Here is a 17,991-nt window from a genome sequence, read left to right on the forward strand (position 1 = left end):
TTCTAGCTAAAAGTGTGAAAGAGTCATTTGATTATTTTATATATTTCTGACAAGGCGTTGGATATACTTCAGTGGTACTGCCAGAAAACCTGTTCCATTCCAGAAGTGTACTTGTGGGGGCTCATAAGCTACAGCACTAGGAAAGACAAATCTCAACTCCCAGGATACTCTTGGAATCCTGAGTGCAAGATATAGCCAGGTTCTGAAAGTGGGATTTGGGATAGTTGCCTTAGAGTATATGCTACAGATATATGAGCAGTGGCATCAGCTGAGAGGGTGGGAGAAAAGTGCTATTGGAGGCTTGAAGAGAAAATAAAAAATTTCAAGGACCTTTGTGCAGAGTGGGATATAGAATCAACTAAGAAGGAATATAAGAATTACTTTGCTGTGATCAAGGGCTAGTAAAGATTTAGATCACAAATTTGTTAGTAGCTCCATTCCCCACGGCTGAAAGCCTTTCTCTAGCTCCATTTAATAGCATATGAGGAAGAACAGAAAAGGCAAATTGTGGGGGTAATTCTCTTGTTGAGCAGCAGTAGGACAAGATGGCTAGAAACTGGAGAATAGAAGAGAAAAAAGGGAAATAAGCATTTATATAATACCTGCTATGTGCCAGACACTGTGCTAAATACTTTACAAATATTATCTCATTTGATTCTCACAACAACCCTGCAAGGTGGGTACTATTTTTATCCCCATTTTACAGTTGAGGAAATTGAGGTAAAGAAATGTTAAATGCCTTCCTAGATTCACACAGTATTTACTATGGAAGAGGCCAAATTTGAATTCAAGTCTTCCTGACTCAGGGCCAGCCCTCTATCTGCTGCCCTACCAGCAGTGGATATCCAGTACATATTTAATATAAAAATTAGGATGGTGACATGTCCCTGAGACTGTCTTATGTATATTCCAGATTCTCCAGAAAGGTTAAAATTTCCTTATTTTAAAAATGCCTACATAGGCAGCTAGGTGGCTCAGTAGATAGAGCACTGGGCCTGGACTCAGGAAGACCTGAGTTCACATGTGGCCTCCTTAGACACTTACTAGCTGTGTGACCCTGGGCAAGTCACTTAACCTCTTTGCTTTAAACCACTGGAGAAGGAAATGGCACACCATTCCAATATCTTTGCCAAGAAAACCCCATGGTGCATGGGGTCATGAAGTGTCGGACATGACTGAATAACTGAATAACAATATTCTCTGAAAGCAGTAGAGAAGTTCTGTTGGAGATAAGAGCTTTATATACTCAGGAGAGTACAAATTAAGAAGCATGGAAAATGTAATTTAAACCTCAATTATCTGTGTAGTGTAGCACAAAGAACACCAGTTTTAAAATCAGCTCTGCAAGTCAGGTAATCTCTGACTCTCAGTGTCTTCAACTCTAAAATGAGATCATTGAACAAGAATTTAAGTGATCTCTAAGATCTCATCCAGCTCCAAAAATCCTAAATCTTGATTTTGAGATAGCCATGAGCTTTCCATTGAAAACAGTGAGTTCTAAAAAGAACTCCTGAGTTAATTTTACCTTACTCTTTTAAATTAAAGTTCTGAGTTGCCATTGAATTTTTCAGAAAAATAAGATTCTTATTCATATAAAATATGGGGAAAGAATGGACCTCTGAAGTCTGCACTTTTCTGACATTACCATATTCTGCAATATTGGTGAATGAGAACTTCACCCTCTTTTCTTCTTCTTTTAATACTCCATAAGATCAAATAGGGAGTCAAAGAAACTGAGTGAATCAAAAAGTCAGTAGATGGGGAGAGATTGGAAATTTAAAAAGTCCTCCATGATTCTTCCTCCCCCTGGCCCATGGATTTCTTTACCTGAGTACACATTGTACATAATGTTATCTACACATACCTTTTTGAGGATTCTGTTTCTTTTGACCCTAATTTAGTTGTAGTTCTTATCCCATCAAGACACATCCATGCCTGGTAGGTCAGATTTGCCACCTTATATAATTAGGAACTCAAGTCCATCTTGCTTATTGACTAGTTTCATACTTAGTATATTTTTGTATTGAATTTGAGACTGGCTCTTACCACCAACTCACTTCTTGGGTTTTGTCTCCTATGAATATCTGTAATTATAATTGCTCATCATCTTTCTGCATTATAACTTAAATGAAATTATATCTTTGGATGTTTTTTTTTTAACAAGAAAGGCACGAATAGTGGCTACATTGAATTTTAAAATGTAAAAATACATCATAGGATAGAACAAGTACCTGTGCTATGCCAAATTCTTTGTTGTGATGAGGTGAGTTACTCAGGGTAAGCATATTTTGCCAGACTATAGGAATGTTGGAAAGAATTAATTTTTTTAATCCTTTCATGTCTAGAGACAAAAAGTACTAAATTATCCATTCATCATTTGGAGACTTAATATTGATAATACATGCACATATATACTAGATGCATATAATTTTAAACAGCTTACAAAAAAAATAAATGGGACAAGATCCTTTGCCCTAATGGAGTTTATAGTGCAGCAGAGGGAAATGGCATGCATATAGTTATAATACAGAATAAAATATAAATGCATAATAGGTACCAAAAAAGCATCTGTGCAGTCTAAGTAGAGAAAGATAAATACTGAGTATAAGAAGGGTGGGAGAGGAAGGAAATCAGAGCAGTCTTCATAGAGGAACACATATACACTAAAATGAGTGATAGTTGAAATTTGTAGTTGATTTCTAAGAACACAAGAATTCTAACCATTGCAATGACCAACCATGATTCTAAAAGACTGATAAAAGAAGCGTGCCATTCACCTACTAACAGTGGTGATGGACCCAAGATGCATATAAGACATACATTTTCAGACATGGCAAGAGTAGGAGTTTGTTTTGTTTGACAATGCATATTTGTTACAAGGACTTTAATTTTTTTCCATTGGTGAGAGGGAGAAGGGAAGGAATAGATAGGGTAGCAAAAAAAAAAAAAGAAATAAAAAGGAAAGTAAGAAAAGATAGTCATTGGGGCACAGAAAAGCAGAAGGCCAGAAAGAATCACAGACAAGTAAGATAGCTTTGAAAATAACATGTTGAATTATATATCATATAAAATTTATGTTACATGTATGTAATATATAATTTATATTATATATACATATTTAAAAGAAAACCAAGCTAGACATAAAAGATCTACAATCCCCTTCTATTATACTTTGCTTGGAAATGCCCATTATATTTAGTGCTTGTTAAATCCAGAATAAGCTAAACTGTGTACCAGAATAAGCTAAACTGTGTACAAAAAAACTTATACTTGAAAGGATAATTTAATGAATTTCCATCTTTATGTATGGAAGAAGTATTAATTAGATAAGAAGGGTTGTAGGAAGGTAGTTGGTAATCAACATGGCTCTCAAAGATTTCAGTGGAATAGGAGGTAAATAAGCATTTATAAAGCACCTGCTATATACCAGGCACTATGCTAAGCATTTTTACAAATACTATCTCATTTGATTCTTGCTACAATCCTGTGAGATCAGTGTTATTACAATCCACATTTTACATCTGAGGGAGCTGAGGTAGATGAAAGTTACATGACTTGTCCAGGGTCACACAGCTACTAAGTGTCTGAGACTAGATTTGACTTTAGGTCTTCTTGACTCTTGGCCAGTATATCCATTGCATAACCTGCCTGTTGAATAAAAAGGGATTTGCCACTTTTGCTTATATAGCTTACTTTTTCTGAATTTAGTTAAACTGATCCTAAGAAATTCAGTTTTCTACCTGTTCTGAAGCTTTAACTCCACTCCCATAACCTTCAGTAATAGGGGGTCACTATCACACTACAGTGAGGTATAGGAGTAGGACATAAGTGAAGGATAATATGTGACATATACATATACCCCTTTATAGCTTAGTTAGGGATTTAAAAACACTATTTTTTTTTATCATTACAGCCCTAATAAGGTAGGTAGAACAGGTGTGGTTATCCCATTTTACAGATGAGGTAATAGACTCAGTGAAGTTGGGACTCATCCCAAAGTTGTATAACCAAAGCAGTGGAAAGAACTGGGATTTTAAGTCAGTTCTTGTGACTGACTAAAAATCCGGGACTCCAACATTACAGCTACCACTGTATAGAAATACAAATGGTCGTATATATAGGAGTAGATAGCAAATAGATTTTTTAAAATAATTTTTAAATTTTTAAAATTATACATGGATTATAACTACCTAAGCAAAACAGTTTAAGAGAAATGTCAGAATATCTGCTCAAGAATTATTTATTTGACCTTTTGGAATTAAAACTATAATTGTGCATATGCCACATTCATTTTGTTAAATGTAATCTTTCAGGGAAGTCATCAGATAATGATATTTTCATTAGTCTTATATGTATCCCTGAAGCTTTCCCCATTTGAACTCCTGTAAAATTAGTGTCACATGTATACATTTCCAGACTCTCAGTCCTCAGTGTGACAGATTACCAGTTCAAGACAAATGAAGAAAAGAGATAATGGAAATAATTGACTATACAGCTGGTTTTATTATTTGACAAAATGAAAACCTTTTTTGGTGTGTGTGTGTGTGTGTGTGTATGTGTATACATATATATATATATACATATATATATATAAAGAAAGAAACAACCCATTTTGTAGACTGTGAAAAAATATTAAAGAGATGGATATGAAAGTTGAATATGTCTTTTTAGTCTTTTAGTAGTTGCATTAATTCTTATAAAATTTCACTTAAACAGTAGTAAAAAAAAAAACACAACATTGTTATATGGGTAATATGTGATAATGCCGTATAGCAAGAACTAAAGAATTAGAGGCAGTTTATGAGAGAATTGAGCTAGATGACCTAAAAGGTCCCTTTGCTTTTAAATATATGATCATATGATCAAATGGGTGCTACTGCATTATGTTTTAAACATTACCAGGTGAGTAAATTATTGCAATAACACTAATATACTGCATCAAAACACTTGAGCAGTCAGCACAGCAGTAAATCTTGGGCATAAAGTAAGGGATTATATACTTGAAATATTTTATTTAAATTAATTTTTTAAAGCAATTGGGGTTGAGTAACTTGCCCAAGGTTACACGGCCAGTTTTTTTGTGTTGGTGTTAAGATTCTGAGGCTGGAACCGATCCTGGGTCCTCCTGACTCCGGGGTTGGCGTTCTTACTCACTTCTCTACCTAGCCACCCTGTTTAAATTAATTTTTGAACAAAATTAAAAAAAAAAACGTTTCAGTTATTTTAAACTCAGTAATTAATTGGTCACCAGATTCTAAAAGATAAGAACTTGGATGAAGAGTTGAACAAAAGATAGAACCTAGACCAGTTTTCAGCAATCCTAACTGATAATGAAGTGCCCATGAAGGTGAAGGCAAAAATTCCACAGCATTGCCTGTGATTGGCCATGCACAGTGTTGTTCTAAAGCAATAAGTAAAGAACAGAAGTTTGTGGTTGTCTGGGGTAGAATGGAAATAATGATGTGTGCAGTCTGCCAGCATGATTATGTAACAAATGAGGAACTCCTCTCAAAAAATAAAAAATAACAGGTATATTAAAGGCAGTTTATCATGCAGAGAAAAATACTGAGTGGATCATAAAGCAAAGATAATAATAGATGGATTGACTGCCTGGTGGGTAGACCATAAGCTGTTCTACAATTGACTAATTGGAGGATGGAAAACTCAGTGGGATGTATCCAGTCATTTCTCTATTTGGGTAGAAATGGAAATGGCAATTCAAGATGATCAATTTTGCTATTCATTGGCTTTGCTTCAAGTCAAGCAATGAAGGCTTTGAATATAAATTCATTAGGGACCTTTATAAAGTAAAGTTTAGTACCAGCAGTATTCTAGGCTAGTCTTATCAACAGCACATTCAATAAAGTATTTATCCTTCTGTGTAGTTTAAGTTAGGTTAGTTAAGAGTCATACCTAAAACTGGAATGCCACTGCATGTATGAATCAACATGGGACAATTGAAAAACATTTAGAATAAGATTTAGATTTAGAAATATGAAGTTTCTGCTGGATTACTTGCTTAGGTGAAGGATCAGCAGAGACCAGATTAGTATTGAGGGAAGAACTAAAGAAATCCAAGAACTGCAAAAAACTTTGTATTCACGTACCTGGCTTCCCTCTCTCTCCTTTCTCTCTCTCTCTCAGAAACTAGTCTTTGGTCAAGTTTTTTTCTCCTATCAAAAAACCAGAAGCAACTTAAATATTAATAATTTTTTATTACTGCTATTGCCAAACCTGATTAACTGACTATTTTTTAAAACCACAGTCCCTTTCTTACTTTTTTTGTTCACTTGTTTTTCAGTTGTCTTGACTCTTTGTGTTCACATTTGGGGTTTTCTTGGCAAAGATAGTGGAGTGGCTTACCGTTTTCTTTTCCAGTTCATTTAACTATGGAGAAACTGAGGCAAACAGGGTTAAGTGATTTGCCCAGGGTCACACAGCTAGTCTGAGGCCAGATTTGAAATTTAGGAACAATCTTCTTGACTCCAGGTCTGACACTGTATCCACTGCCCCACTGAGCTGCCCCATCTCTTACTTTTTTAAACCCCTTTCTCATTAACTTCTGAAATCAGCTTTCTCTGTGTGTGACACTTTGAAGAACAATTTTATTTGCTTTTGGGTTTTAATTTCATCTAACTAAAGCCACCTATCTGGTGGTCATCAACTATAATTTTATATTTTTATGAAACTTCTTTGTAGGAGAAAGAGCAAACTGCCTACTTAAAACTGGCAGAAATACCACATGGAGTAGCAGAGACAAAATTTCAGAGGCAAGAAAATCCAAAAAAGGAACCAGCAGTCAAACTGAGAAGCAAGAACTAGATGTTCCAGTGCAAGGAGGCACTTTTGACTTCATTGGTACCACTGAGACTTGGATGATAGAACTTGAGATTGGAATATGGTTCCTTATTGACAAGGAACAGAGTAGGCTATAAAGGTGAGGTTGGGTCTAGCACTGTATATTAAGAAAATAGTCTCATATTAGAAAATCCAAAGTGAGGGGAAGTCAGGTGGCACAGTGAGTAAGAGCACTGGCCCCAGAGTCGGGATGACCTGGGATCAAATCCAGGCTCTGATACTTAGCACCACGCCCAGAAATCACTGGTCATATAATCTTGAGCTAGTTACTTAACCCCAATTTCTTAAAAAAAAGAAAATCCAGAGTTGTGGATAGCATTTGGATGAAAATCAATGGAGGCAGAAAGAGAAGCAATGTTATCATAGAAGTATACTGTGGACCACTTCAGCAGAAAGAAAAGATAGATGTATTCAGGAAATAGATCTCAAACCTGGCCCAGAGGCATGATTTAGTAGTTGTGAGAATCAAATGAAAGAGTATGTGTAAGTGCATTGCAAACCTTAAAATGCTATATACATGCTAGCTATTGTTACTGTTATTATTGTTAGGGCTTTCCCATTACTGTGTTCAGACATTTGTTGGAGCTTAATCTCTGTCCCCCATGCCAAATGAAACCCTACCTCATCTTGACCTCTTAGAATCTGGCTTCCTTAAAGATTCAGCTCGAATGCTACCTTCTATAGGATTTCTTCCCTGGTCCCTCAGGCTAAATGTGCCTTCCCTTATAAGGTTTCTTTACATCTCCATAGTATGTATCTTGTGCGTACCTATTTATGTATATGCTTTCTCTTGTGTTAGAACGTAAGCTCTTTCAGGACAGGGACTGTTTTCATATTTTTCTTTGTATTCCCAGAACTTAGTACAATACCTGACACATGGCAAGGTGCTTACTAACTACTTGCTGATTGATTGATTGCTAATACAAAATAGCAAAAAATTTCTTGATTTATTTTCATATCATGCTTCAAAACCTAGAAGAAGCAATGAAGATTAACAAGGAGGATTGTAATTCTGGATATTATTCTTACCAAGAAGATCAGGTTACTGAATCAGAAATAATTTGTGATAGGGGATGAGAGGAAGCACAGATAAAGTGCTACCTTCACCTAAAATTTAGTAATAATGGATTTCAAAAGTTTTAGAGACAGGCTAGATAGAGTCTCGTAGGTAAAAATTCCATAGGAAGATTTCAGTTCAGGAGGAATTGGAAGCCTCTAAAGCATGAAATGCTTAAAAAATTGTGATGACAAAAAAGTGAATTATCTAAAGAATCCAACATGGTTTCTCTCCCCATTCCCACAAACAATGTAAGCTTATTCAGGGCAGAGATTGTTCTGTGTTTAATAAAGGGTTTTTTTTATGAATGAATGAATCTTAGACCTTTTTTTCCCTACATTTCAATTTATTTATTTTACTTTTCAGCATTCACTTCCATAAAATTTTGAGTTCCACATTTTCTCCCCATCTCTTCCCTCCCTTCCACCCCATGATGGTATGTATTCTGATAACCCCTTTCCCCAGTCTGTCCTCTCCTATCACCCTCCCCCCCTTCTCTTATCCCCTTCCTCTTCTATTTTCCTGTAGGATAAGCTAGATTTCTATACCCCATTGCCTGTGTATCTTATTTCCCAGTTGTATATAAAAACAATTTTTAACAATTGTTTTTTAAAACTTTGAGTTTCAAATTCTCTCCCCTCCTCCTCCCCACCCACCCTCATGAGCAAGCATTTCAATATAAGTTGTACGTGTATAGTCATCCAAAACACTTCCATAATAATCATGTTGTGAAAGACTGTACTTCCCTCCATCCTATCCTGCCCCCCCATTTATTCTATTCTCTTCTTTGACCCTTTCCCTCCTCAAAAGTGTTTGCTTCTGATTACCCCCTCTCCCAATCTGTCCTCCCTTCTATTACCTGCCCCCCATTCACTCCCCTCTATTTTCCTGTAGGGTAAGACAGATTTCCATACTCAATTGAGTATGGATGTTATTCTGTCTTTGAGCCACTTCTAATGAGAGTAAGGTTCATTTACTCTTCCTCACCTGCCCCCTCTTCCCCTCCACTATAAAAGCTTTTTCTTGGCTCTTTTATGTGAAATAATTTACCCCTTTCTATCTCTGCCTTCCTCCTTCTCCTAGTACATTCCTCTCTCCTTAATTTTATTTTAGACATCACCCCTTCATATTCAACTCACCCTGTGCCCTCCTGTCTCTATCTATATTCTCTGCAACTACCCCAATAATGAAAAGGGTCTCATGAGTTATATGTAACATCTTTCCATGTAGGAATATAAACAGTTCAACTTTAATAAGTCCCTTATGATTTCTCTTTCCTCTTTACTTTTTTATGCTTCTCTTGAGTCATATTTGAAAGTCAAATTTTCTATTCAGCTCTGGTCTTTTCATCAAGAATGCTTGAAAGTCCTCAATTTCATTGAATGTCCATTTTTCCCCTGAAGGATCTTACTCAGTTTTCCTGGGTAGGTGACTCTTGGTTTTAATCCTAGCTCCTTTGACCTCTACAATACCATATTCTAAGCCCTCTGATACCTTAATGTAGAATCTGCTAAATCTTGTGTTTTCCTGATTGTACTTCTACAATATTTGAATCTTTTCCCACTGACCTTCTTAGTTGCCTTTGACATTTGTGGGTTAAGAAGTTTGGATACCGGGGTGGCTAGGTGGTGCAGTGAATAGAGCACCGGCCCTGGAATCAGGAGGACCAGAGTTCAAATGCGGCCTCAGACACAACACAAAAACTAGCCATGTGACCTTGGGCAAGTCACTTAACCCCAATTACCCTCCAAAAAAAAAAAGAAGTTTGGATACTACCTTAGCTGCCAGTGATTTATTCCCCTGAGGTCTGCTCTGGGTTTGCTGAGAGACCCAATCTGTACCATTGCAGCCCACTCTAGAATGCACTCCTCTACCAACTGAGTACAACAGGCCTTTCTCATTGACCATTCAGGTTGTTGTGGGCTGGAAATTTGTTTTACTCTGTCTTTTTGTGGATTTTGCTGCTCTAGAACTTGTTTAGAGTCACTTTTTACAGGTATTTGGAGGGCTTGAGGGAGATTTCAAGCAAGTCCTTGCTTTTACTGTGAATCTTAGATATTTAAAACAAAGACAGTATAAAAGATGTGAACAAGGGTAGATGGTGGAGGATATATACTAAAATCTGGCAAGTCCTTTAAGAATAGTGTTAGGAGGTCTGAAGCTCAGAATGAGCTTTAGTGGGGGAGCTAATGACACAAAAAGTCTCCTCCCTCCCCCTAGGAAAGAATAGGGCTGATTGCGTTGAATGAATGATGCTTATGGATGACAGAGAAAAGATAGAACTACTCAGCTCTTATTTTGCTTCTGTTTTCTCTGCCAAGGAGAATAGTCATCACACCAGAAAGGACAGAACACAAATGACTCAGAGAAAGCTGGAACTGAAGATAAGGAGATCATAACATTGGCACCTAGTGCCCTTACTGCCTTTTTAGTTATGGACCTATAACAATTGTAACAGTTATTTTATAACCTTTCTTATGTTATACACCCCTTTGGCACCTTGGTGAAATCAATAAACCCCTGCTCTGAATAATGGTTTTAAATGTGTAAAATAAAATGTATAGGATTACAAAGAAAACAAGTTATATAGAAATGCAGTTATTGGAATTTTTTTTAAGTTCACAGACCCAAAGTTAATATCTCTTGTCTTCATGAGTTTTAGGTTGCAGATTCAAACAAACTGTATCCCAGAGTGCTGAAAGCATCTCTTAGCTACTGTGAACTCTTATCCACTCTGAATGATCTTTGAAAGAGGCATTGCGGCATTATATAGTAGCAAATTTTTCCTGATTTTTAAGAAGGGAGAAGGGGGCTAGGTATGGCAGTGCATGCCTGTTATCCCAACTACCAGGGAGGCTGAGTCTGATCTCTTGGGCTGGGGAGTTGTGAGCTTCCAAGGGCTATACCGATCAGGTGTACACCCTAAGTTTGGTACTAATATGGTGAACCTTCACCAGATTGTCTAAGGAAAAGCAGACTACACCAGGTCAGAAATAGATCATATTAAAGGTCTTGTGCTTATCAGCAGCTTTATTGAGCCATATGTAGCCCCTGTACTTACCCTCTTTTTTTTTTTTAAGGGAGGAAGGGAGTAGTAGAGAAAGAGAGTAGAATTTTTAAACTGCAAGGTCAATGAGCTTGACTTCATTTCATGACAAAATTCTGGAATGTGTTATGAAAGGGATAGTTAGTAAACACCTAGAAAAAGAAGTTATGATCATAAACAGACAGCATGGTTTCATTAGGAACCAGTCATCCAAGTCTAACCTAATTTCGTTTTTTAAGTGGGTTATTGTAGATCAGGGGGATGCAAGTATAGTTACCTAGTTCTTAACAAGACAGTTGAAATAACTTTTCTTGTTACCTTTGTGAATGAAATGGAGAGATGTAAATGAGCTAATCACTCATTTAAGTAGATTTGGAACTCATTGAATGAATTGGACCTAAATGAGTCGTCATTAGTTTGAAGAGAAATCACTAGTGGACTGACTGCCTTAAGAATTTGTGCTTGGTAAAGTGCTGTCTTGACACGGTTATCAGTGACATGCATCTTGACATAGATAGCATGATTAAAAAGTTCAAGGCAACACAAAACTAGGAGGAATAGCTAGTATGTTAGATGATGACAATGTCAAGATATAAAAACAATCCACAAGCATTTATTAAACACCTGCTGGATAGTCAGGCACTGTGCCGGGCATTGGGAATACAAAGACAAAAATGAAATAGTTTCTACCCTGGAGAGCATATATAATATCTAAAAAGAAAACTGCAATTGTAATCCAAATCAAATAAGACAAAATTGAAAAGAGATAAATCTAAAGTCTTATTCTTTGGTTTTTAAAAATCCATTTCATAAATACAAGTTTGAGGAAGCAAGGCTAAACAGCACCTTCTGAAAAAAGTTTTAGAGGTTTTTTCTAGACTGTATGAATTAATAGTATTCTGGGACAACCAGAAAACATTAACATGAGCATAGGCTGCATTAAGAGATATACAAACACTTTTTTTTTGCATGTTGGCAGGGAGTGAGGTGGCAGCACCATGAAAGCTTGGGCACCCTGAGAGAGTGTAAGGTAGTTGGGTGCTGCCTGCCCACTCCCAAGAGCCTGCTGCCGCCTCTTTATTGGATGCGGATCTTTGCTCCTAATCGTGTTGTAGCAAAGTCCTAATTCTGGTACTTCGTTTCCCAGCTGAAAAAGATGAAGAAGTCTTCTGGAGAAATCGTATGCTGCGGACAGGTCTTTGAAAAGTCCCCTCCCTCTTAGAGTGAAAAACTTTGGCATCTGGCTGTGCTCTGATTCTAGGAGTGGGACCCACAACATGTACAGGCAGTACAGGGACTTGACTGTACTTGAGGAAGTTTTAGACTTGTTTAGACTTGACTTCCTCACTGCTGGTGCCATCACCCTGTGCTACCCAAGATATGGGAGCCTGTCACCATGCCTGGGCTCACTCCATCCAGATCATGAAAGTGGAAGAAATTCCTGCCAGCAAATACCGCAGGCCCTCAGTCAAGCAGTTTCACGACTCCAAAATCAAGTTCCCTCTGCCCCACAGAGTTCTGCGTCACAAGCACAAGCCACTCTTTACTACCAAGAGACCCAACACCCTTCTTCTAAGTTTGGAGACAAGGAGGCACCTGTTTGATCTATTTAAATAAATTTCTCAGTTGGAAAAAAAAGAAGAGATATATTAGCTGTGACTCAGATGATAGTCCCTCTCTACTTTATCCTGGTCAGATCATATCTGGAATGTTATGTTTGATTCTGGGAAAGACATTAATAAGCTGGAGAGTATCTAGACAGCAGAGACTAGTTGTGGTCGGTGGTCTTGAGATCATATAAAATGAATAGTTAAAGGAACTGAAGATAGCTCGAAAAAGAGAAGGATTATGGGGAAGAACTTGCTCACCAGTCTATGTTTTGCAAATGTCTTCATGTATTTATTTGTTTGGCTCTTGCATAGAAAAGGGAGGGATTAGACTTGTTCATCTGGACCCCAGAGAGCAGAAATAGGACCAACAAGTAGAAGCTGCAAAAAGGCAGGATTCAGGCAATATCAGCAGTCTCAGAAGTAGTGGGTTCCCCTGCATAGGAAGCATTCAAGTCAAGACTGAATGACCACTTTTGTGTGCTATATTATAGAATGAATTTTTTTTTCAAGTAAAAGTTTAGTTTATTTTCAGTGCTGAGATTGATTCTAAGTATATTATATGGTTGTTGACATTTTAATCACTAGGCCGTAGAATAATACTTTTTTAGGACTTTAAGGAACCTTAGAAACAGTCAAGAAGTATGACTGGCAAAGGGGTTGTATTTTATAAAAGTGTAATTTTATACAGAATTGTAAAATGAAATTGGGTCTTCAGTGGTCAAGAAAAAAAGTATCTGAAGTGGCAGAGGAGAAACTCGGCCCGTGCCAAGGTTTAAGAAGAATGCTACCCAGAGAAGGAAAGAAAGAAGGAGACAACTAATTGCAGCTTAAAGCTGGAAGAGAAATTGAGGCACTTCTCGAAGAGAGGGGATCTGAAAACTCCAAAGAGAGAGCAGCTGCTTGACTCCCAAGGAGTGATGAAGTAGAGCTTTATCAGATGAGGAATCACCCAAAAAGTCAATGAAAGAGGAAAACAAGGCTTTTTGTTTATATAAACCAGTATAAGAAAAAGGAGGATGGGGCTGCTAGGTAGCGTAGCAATGACCCTGGAGTCAGGAGGACCTGAGTTCAAATACGGCCTCAGACACTTAACACAAAAACTAGCTGTGTGACCTTGGGCAAGTCACTTAACCCCAATTGCCCTCCAAAAAGGAGGATCACAGAAGGGATAGGACTTTTGTTTGGCATGGATGGGACAATAATAACGCATGAAAGAGAAAAAGGAAAGCTGATTAATTCATATTTTGCTTCTGTCTTTGCCAAGAATTACTTTTGTGCTGGAAATAACAAATTAGTAAGAAAGTAATAAAGCACACCAAGTTGTCTTTGACTGATTTATGTCAACAGGCCCAGATAATCTTTATCTTTGGGAACTGAAATGTGTCACATGTGATTTCTGAGCAGGACATTATAAGTGATATATCAAAGAGTACAGAAAATGAGAGATACCACAAGATTAAGAAATGTAAATATCCTAATTTAAGAAAAAAAGGAGGGACTACTATGGAAAATGTTTTACATAATTGCACATGTATAACCTAAATCTAATTACTTGCTGTCTCAGAGCAGTAAAGGGAGAGAGAGAGGGAAGAATAAAATTTGGAACTCAAAACTTTGAATAAAAATGTTCAATTAAAAAAAAAAAGAAAAAAAGGAGGGAAGCAGTCCACAAAACTATATAGGCCTGACCTTGATTCCTGGGAAAATTCTAGAATGGATTTTTAAAGAGGTTTTTGGTAAATGTTCAGAAAAAGAAGCGATGAATACAGAGCTGGCATGGTTTCATCAAGAACAGGTCTGTCAGACTAAACTTATTTCCTTTCTTGGAGACTTTTATACATGTAATTTACCTAGACTGTGCAAAGCATTTGATAAAGTAGTATATAGTATACTTTTATATTAATTAGAAAGAAGTAAACTAGAAAATAGTATAGTAAGATGTATCCTGAACTGATTGATGGCTGAACCTAGAGAGTAAGTGTTAACGCTTTCGTGTCAGCTTGGCAGGATGTCTCCAGTGGAGGCCTCCTGTGTTGTTGAACATTTTTATCAATCCAGTCAGCTTAGCCAAGTTATAGATGACACAGCTCAAAAGGATAGCCAATACCAGATGTTAATCGGCATTCAAAAGAATAATAATAAGCTAGACCATTAGGCTAAAAGTTTTGCCCCAGAGAAAATTGAGAAAATGTTTCCCTTTCATATTTGCAGAGGTGGGAGCCTTTGGATGTGGAACACTTCACTCAGTTGATTTCTTAATCCATTTTACTGAAATGCTTTAACCTTCTTATGCTTTGTTACCATGGATAGTTCTTTGAATGGGGGAGAGGAGTAAAAGGATATATTTAGAAATGAAAATAATGTAAAAAATATATTTTATTAAAAGTTGGACTGAAATAAGAAATTCAGTAGTGATACATCTTATACTGGCATTCGATAAATTAACTTCACATAATCAGGTCTGGAGAGGAATAATTAAACAGCAATTTGTCTAAAAAAATGACTATTTTAGTGAATTGTAGATTCAATATGATCCACCAGTATGATGTATCAGATTAAAAAAAAAGCTAATGTGATCTTTAGTTGCATTAAGAGAAGAATAGCTTCTGGTATAAGGAGGTAATATTCCTATTTTGCTTCTGTTTTGTCACACATCATATTTTGTTTAGTTTTGAGTGTCACATTTTAGGAATGGCATTGATAAACTAGAGAGAGTTCAGAGAAAGGCAACCAAGATGAGGAAGGGCCTTGAGTTCATGCCCTAATGAAGATCACTTTAAGATTTGGGGAATGTTCAAACTAGAGAAAAAAGTCTTCCAAATTGTGACTAATTGTTTGAAGAACTATCACATATGGAAGAGATATTGGATATATTTTGTTTGTCCTAAAAAAAAACCAAAAGCAACAGGTTGGAAGTGACAGAGACAAATTTAAATATGATGTATAAAAAAAAATTTCTTAACAATTAGAACTGCCCCAAAGTCACCTTGGAACATAGTGGGTTCTTCCTTATTAGAGGTCTTGAAGAGACTGAATGATCCTTTCTTTTTTTTGGAGGGGGGAAGGCAAGGCAGTTGGGGTTAAGTGACTTGCCCGAGGTCACACAACTAGTAAGTGTGTCAAGTGTCTGAGGCCTGAATGATCTTTTTCTATATATATGAAGATTCACCCTGATAGGTAAATAACTTTTTTATAGAATGGTACTCATATGATGTGACAAGTTTTAAGTGGAGAAAACAGATCAATTTAAAAGTACAAGGTCTCCATAAATCTACAATTTGTCTGACACATCATAGCACCAGAATTTCAAATTATCTTCATCAAAAGTTAAGTGTGCCAAGAGCACTTCAATCACTCTCCTTTAGGCAAACCGCCTAAAATGTAATTAAAACTACAGGAATCCTTTTATAGATACATTTGAACAAACCCATTCAACAGCCAAGCATGCTCCTATCTAAAGTAATTATTTGCAATGAAAAAAAGAGGCTAAAAACATGAAAGAATCTTCAAATCAACTCTAAACAGAAGCAATCAGATAAAGGTAGGACATTTCACCTCTCTGGGCTAACTTTCTCCATCTATGATGAGGTCATTTGACTAGATGGCTTCAAATCCCCTTCCTGCTCTAAACCTATAATTCTATGATCCCAAGGCACAGAAACTTAAGTGAACTTATCATGCTGGTGAAAGCAGGTCATGGAGTTTTCCTGTAAGATATGAGTACATTGTACAGTTTTTTGGAAGCATCAGATAAAATACTTTGATTTGGGGAAATATGACACGTGTTTAATATGAAGATTTGTACAGCTTAAAATAATACTAAACTAATATACTATTTTGCCTTAGGATTGCTTCTTTTTGTAAATGTTTAATGTTCCTGGTCCCTTTTAAGTTTTTGATGATTTAACTTTTAAGAATTCTTGCCTAGAATTGTTCCATCTTTAAATGGTATTGGCAGAGATTAGGCAAAGAAAGTTGCATTTAAAATCTTCTACTTCTTAATTTTTTTGTTTTTGGTAAAACTAAAATTTGTCATGTCTTGTTTCCTCTCTTGATTTTCTTACATCTTTTGATAGCATTGTCATATGCCCAGTCACCCATACTTGAGACCAGAGTCATACTTGAATTCTCCTGTTTCCTTGTTGCTCTCATCTAATTTTTCATCAGATTCCATTGATCATCAAATTCATCAGATCCTATTTGCATGATATATCTTGAATACATCTGAGAGAAATGACTATTAATAATTAATGATCTGGGGAGATTCTTTTCACTATCCTCACTTCAAGACCTTAGTCTCTAAAGGTCAGCTAAACTTCTCTATCTAGTGCAACCCAACTTTACAAGGAATCTGTAGTCTAAATTGGATTCTTATGCAATTAAGCTTGGGTGGAGACAGATTCTTTTGTCTAAGTTATCCAAGACTAGAGGTGATATAGAGATAGCCTCTCTGTCCAAAAGTAACATGATATCACTCAGACTCTCACTGAAGTAAGTTCACTTCTCTGTGAAGTCCACCCCTCATTAAACTGTTAACCAATTAGAGCTGATTGCTGTTTGTTGGAGCACCTCTTGTCCAAAGGCATATAAACCTAAAAAAGTAGCCATGCCCCCTTTTTAATAGGAAACAAGAGGATAAGGAGCCTTTTTTTTTTTTTGGTCAGTAATCTGTTGGCTGTGTTTGATAAAATTGATTATAATTTACCCCAAAATTATCTCAATTATTTTATTTGCCACACATCTCATCTCCTGTTCTCCCTTCCTCCTGCCAGTGTATTACTCTATAGTCCCTCATGTGAACTATTGTAACACTTCTCATTCAGAAATTTTTACTAATTCACCATTTTGTACCAAATTAAGTTCACTTACAATAAATATTTAATAGTGTTCCTTCCCCCACCCCCCAAATTACTCTCAAGTTCCCAGGACTCAGCTCTCTCTCAAATTGAGTCCTTTTTGTGTAACAAAGAAGTTAAGATAAAACAAAATCAACACTTTGGCAGTTTCTGATAGCTTATTCATCATTCCACAGTTGAAGTTCACCACCTGTCTCCTGAGACTGGTAAATTATACTTTCCCATCCATCTTCAAAAATCACAGTTAGTTACTAAATTGAACAGAGTTCTGAAGTCTTTCAACAATTTTTTTTAATTTATCATTCTAGTAATCATGTGCATTATACTCCTGGTTCTACTTACTTTGCTTTGCATCTTTTCATGCAGGTCTTTCCAAATTTCTCTGAAACTTGTTTCTTATTGCACAATAGTATTCTATTACATTTGTGTACCACAGTTTGTTATTCCTCACCTTATAGGCACCCATTCTCACTCTCTTTGCTACTACAAAAATTGATGCTACAAATATTTTTGTAATGATAGAACATTTCCTTTTGACCTTAATTTTCTTGAAGAATATTTTTA

The 17,991-nt window shown here is 36.4% G+C and overlaps 1 protein-coding gene and 1 long non-coding RNA gene across 4 annotated transcripts in view; both read left to right on the top strand.

Moving 5' to 3' along the window:
* FBXO25 (F-box protein 25) overlaps positions 1-17,991 on the top strand; it is a 110,325-nt gene that overhangs the window by 32,952 nt on the left and 59,382 nt on the right. The window lies entirely within an intron of this gene.
* LOC138144093 (uncharacterized) lies at positions 12,221-12,602 on the top strand. The gene is made up of 2 exons (XR_011163858.1): positions 12,221-12,265; positions 12,430-12,602. It is a non-coding gene; the product is annotated as an uncharacterized lncRNA (long non-coding RNA).

This window comes from Petaurus breviceps, unplaced genomic scaffold (assembly GCF_028583685.1).
Source record: "Petaurus breviceps papuanus isolate PSGF00001 unplaced genomic scaffold, PetGlider_PUasm1.0 90686, whole genome shotgun sequence".
Lineage (NCBI taxonomy): Eukaryota > Metazoa > Chordata > Mammalia > Diprotodontia > Petauridae > Petaurus > Petaurus breviceps.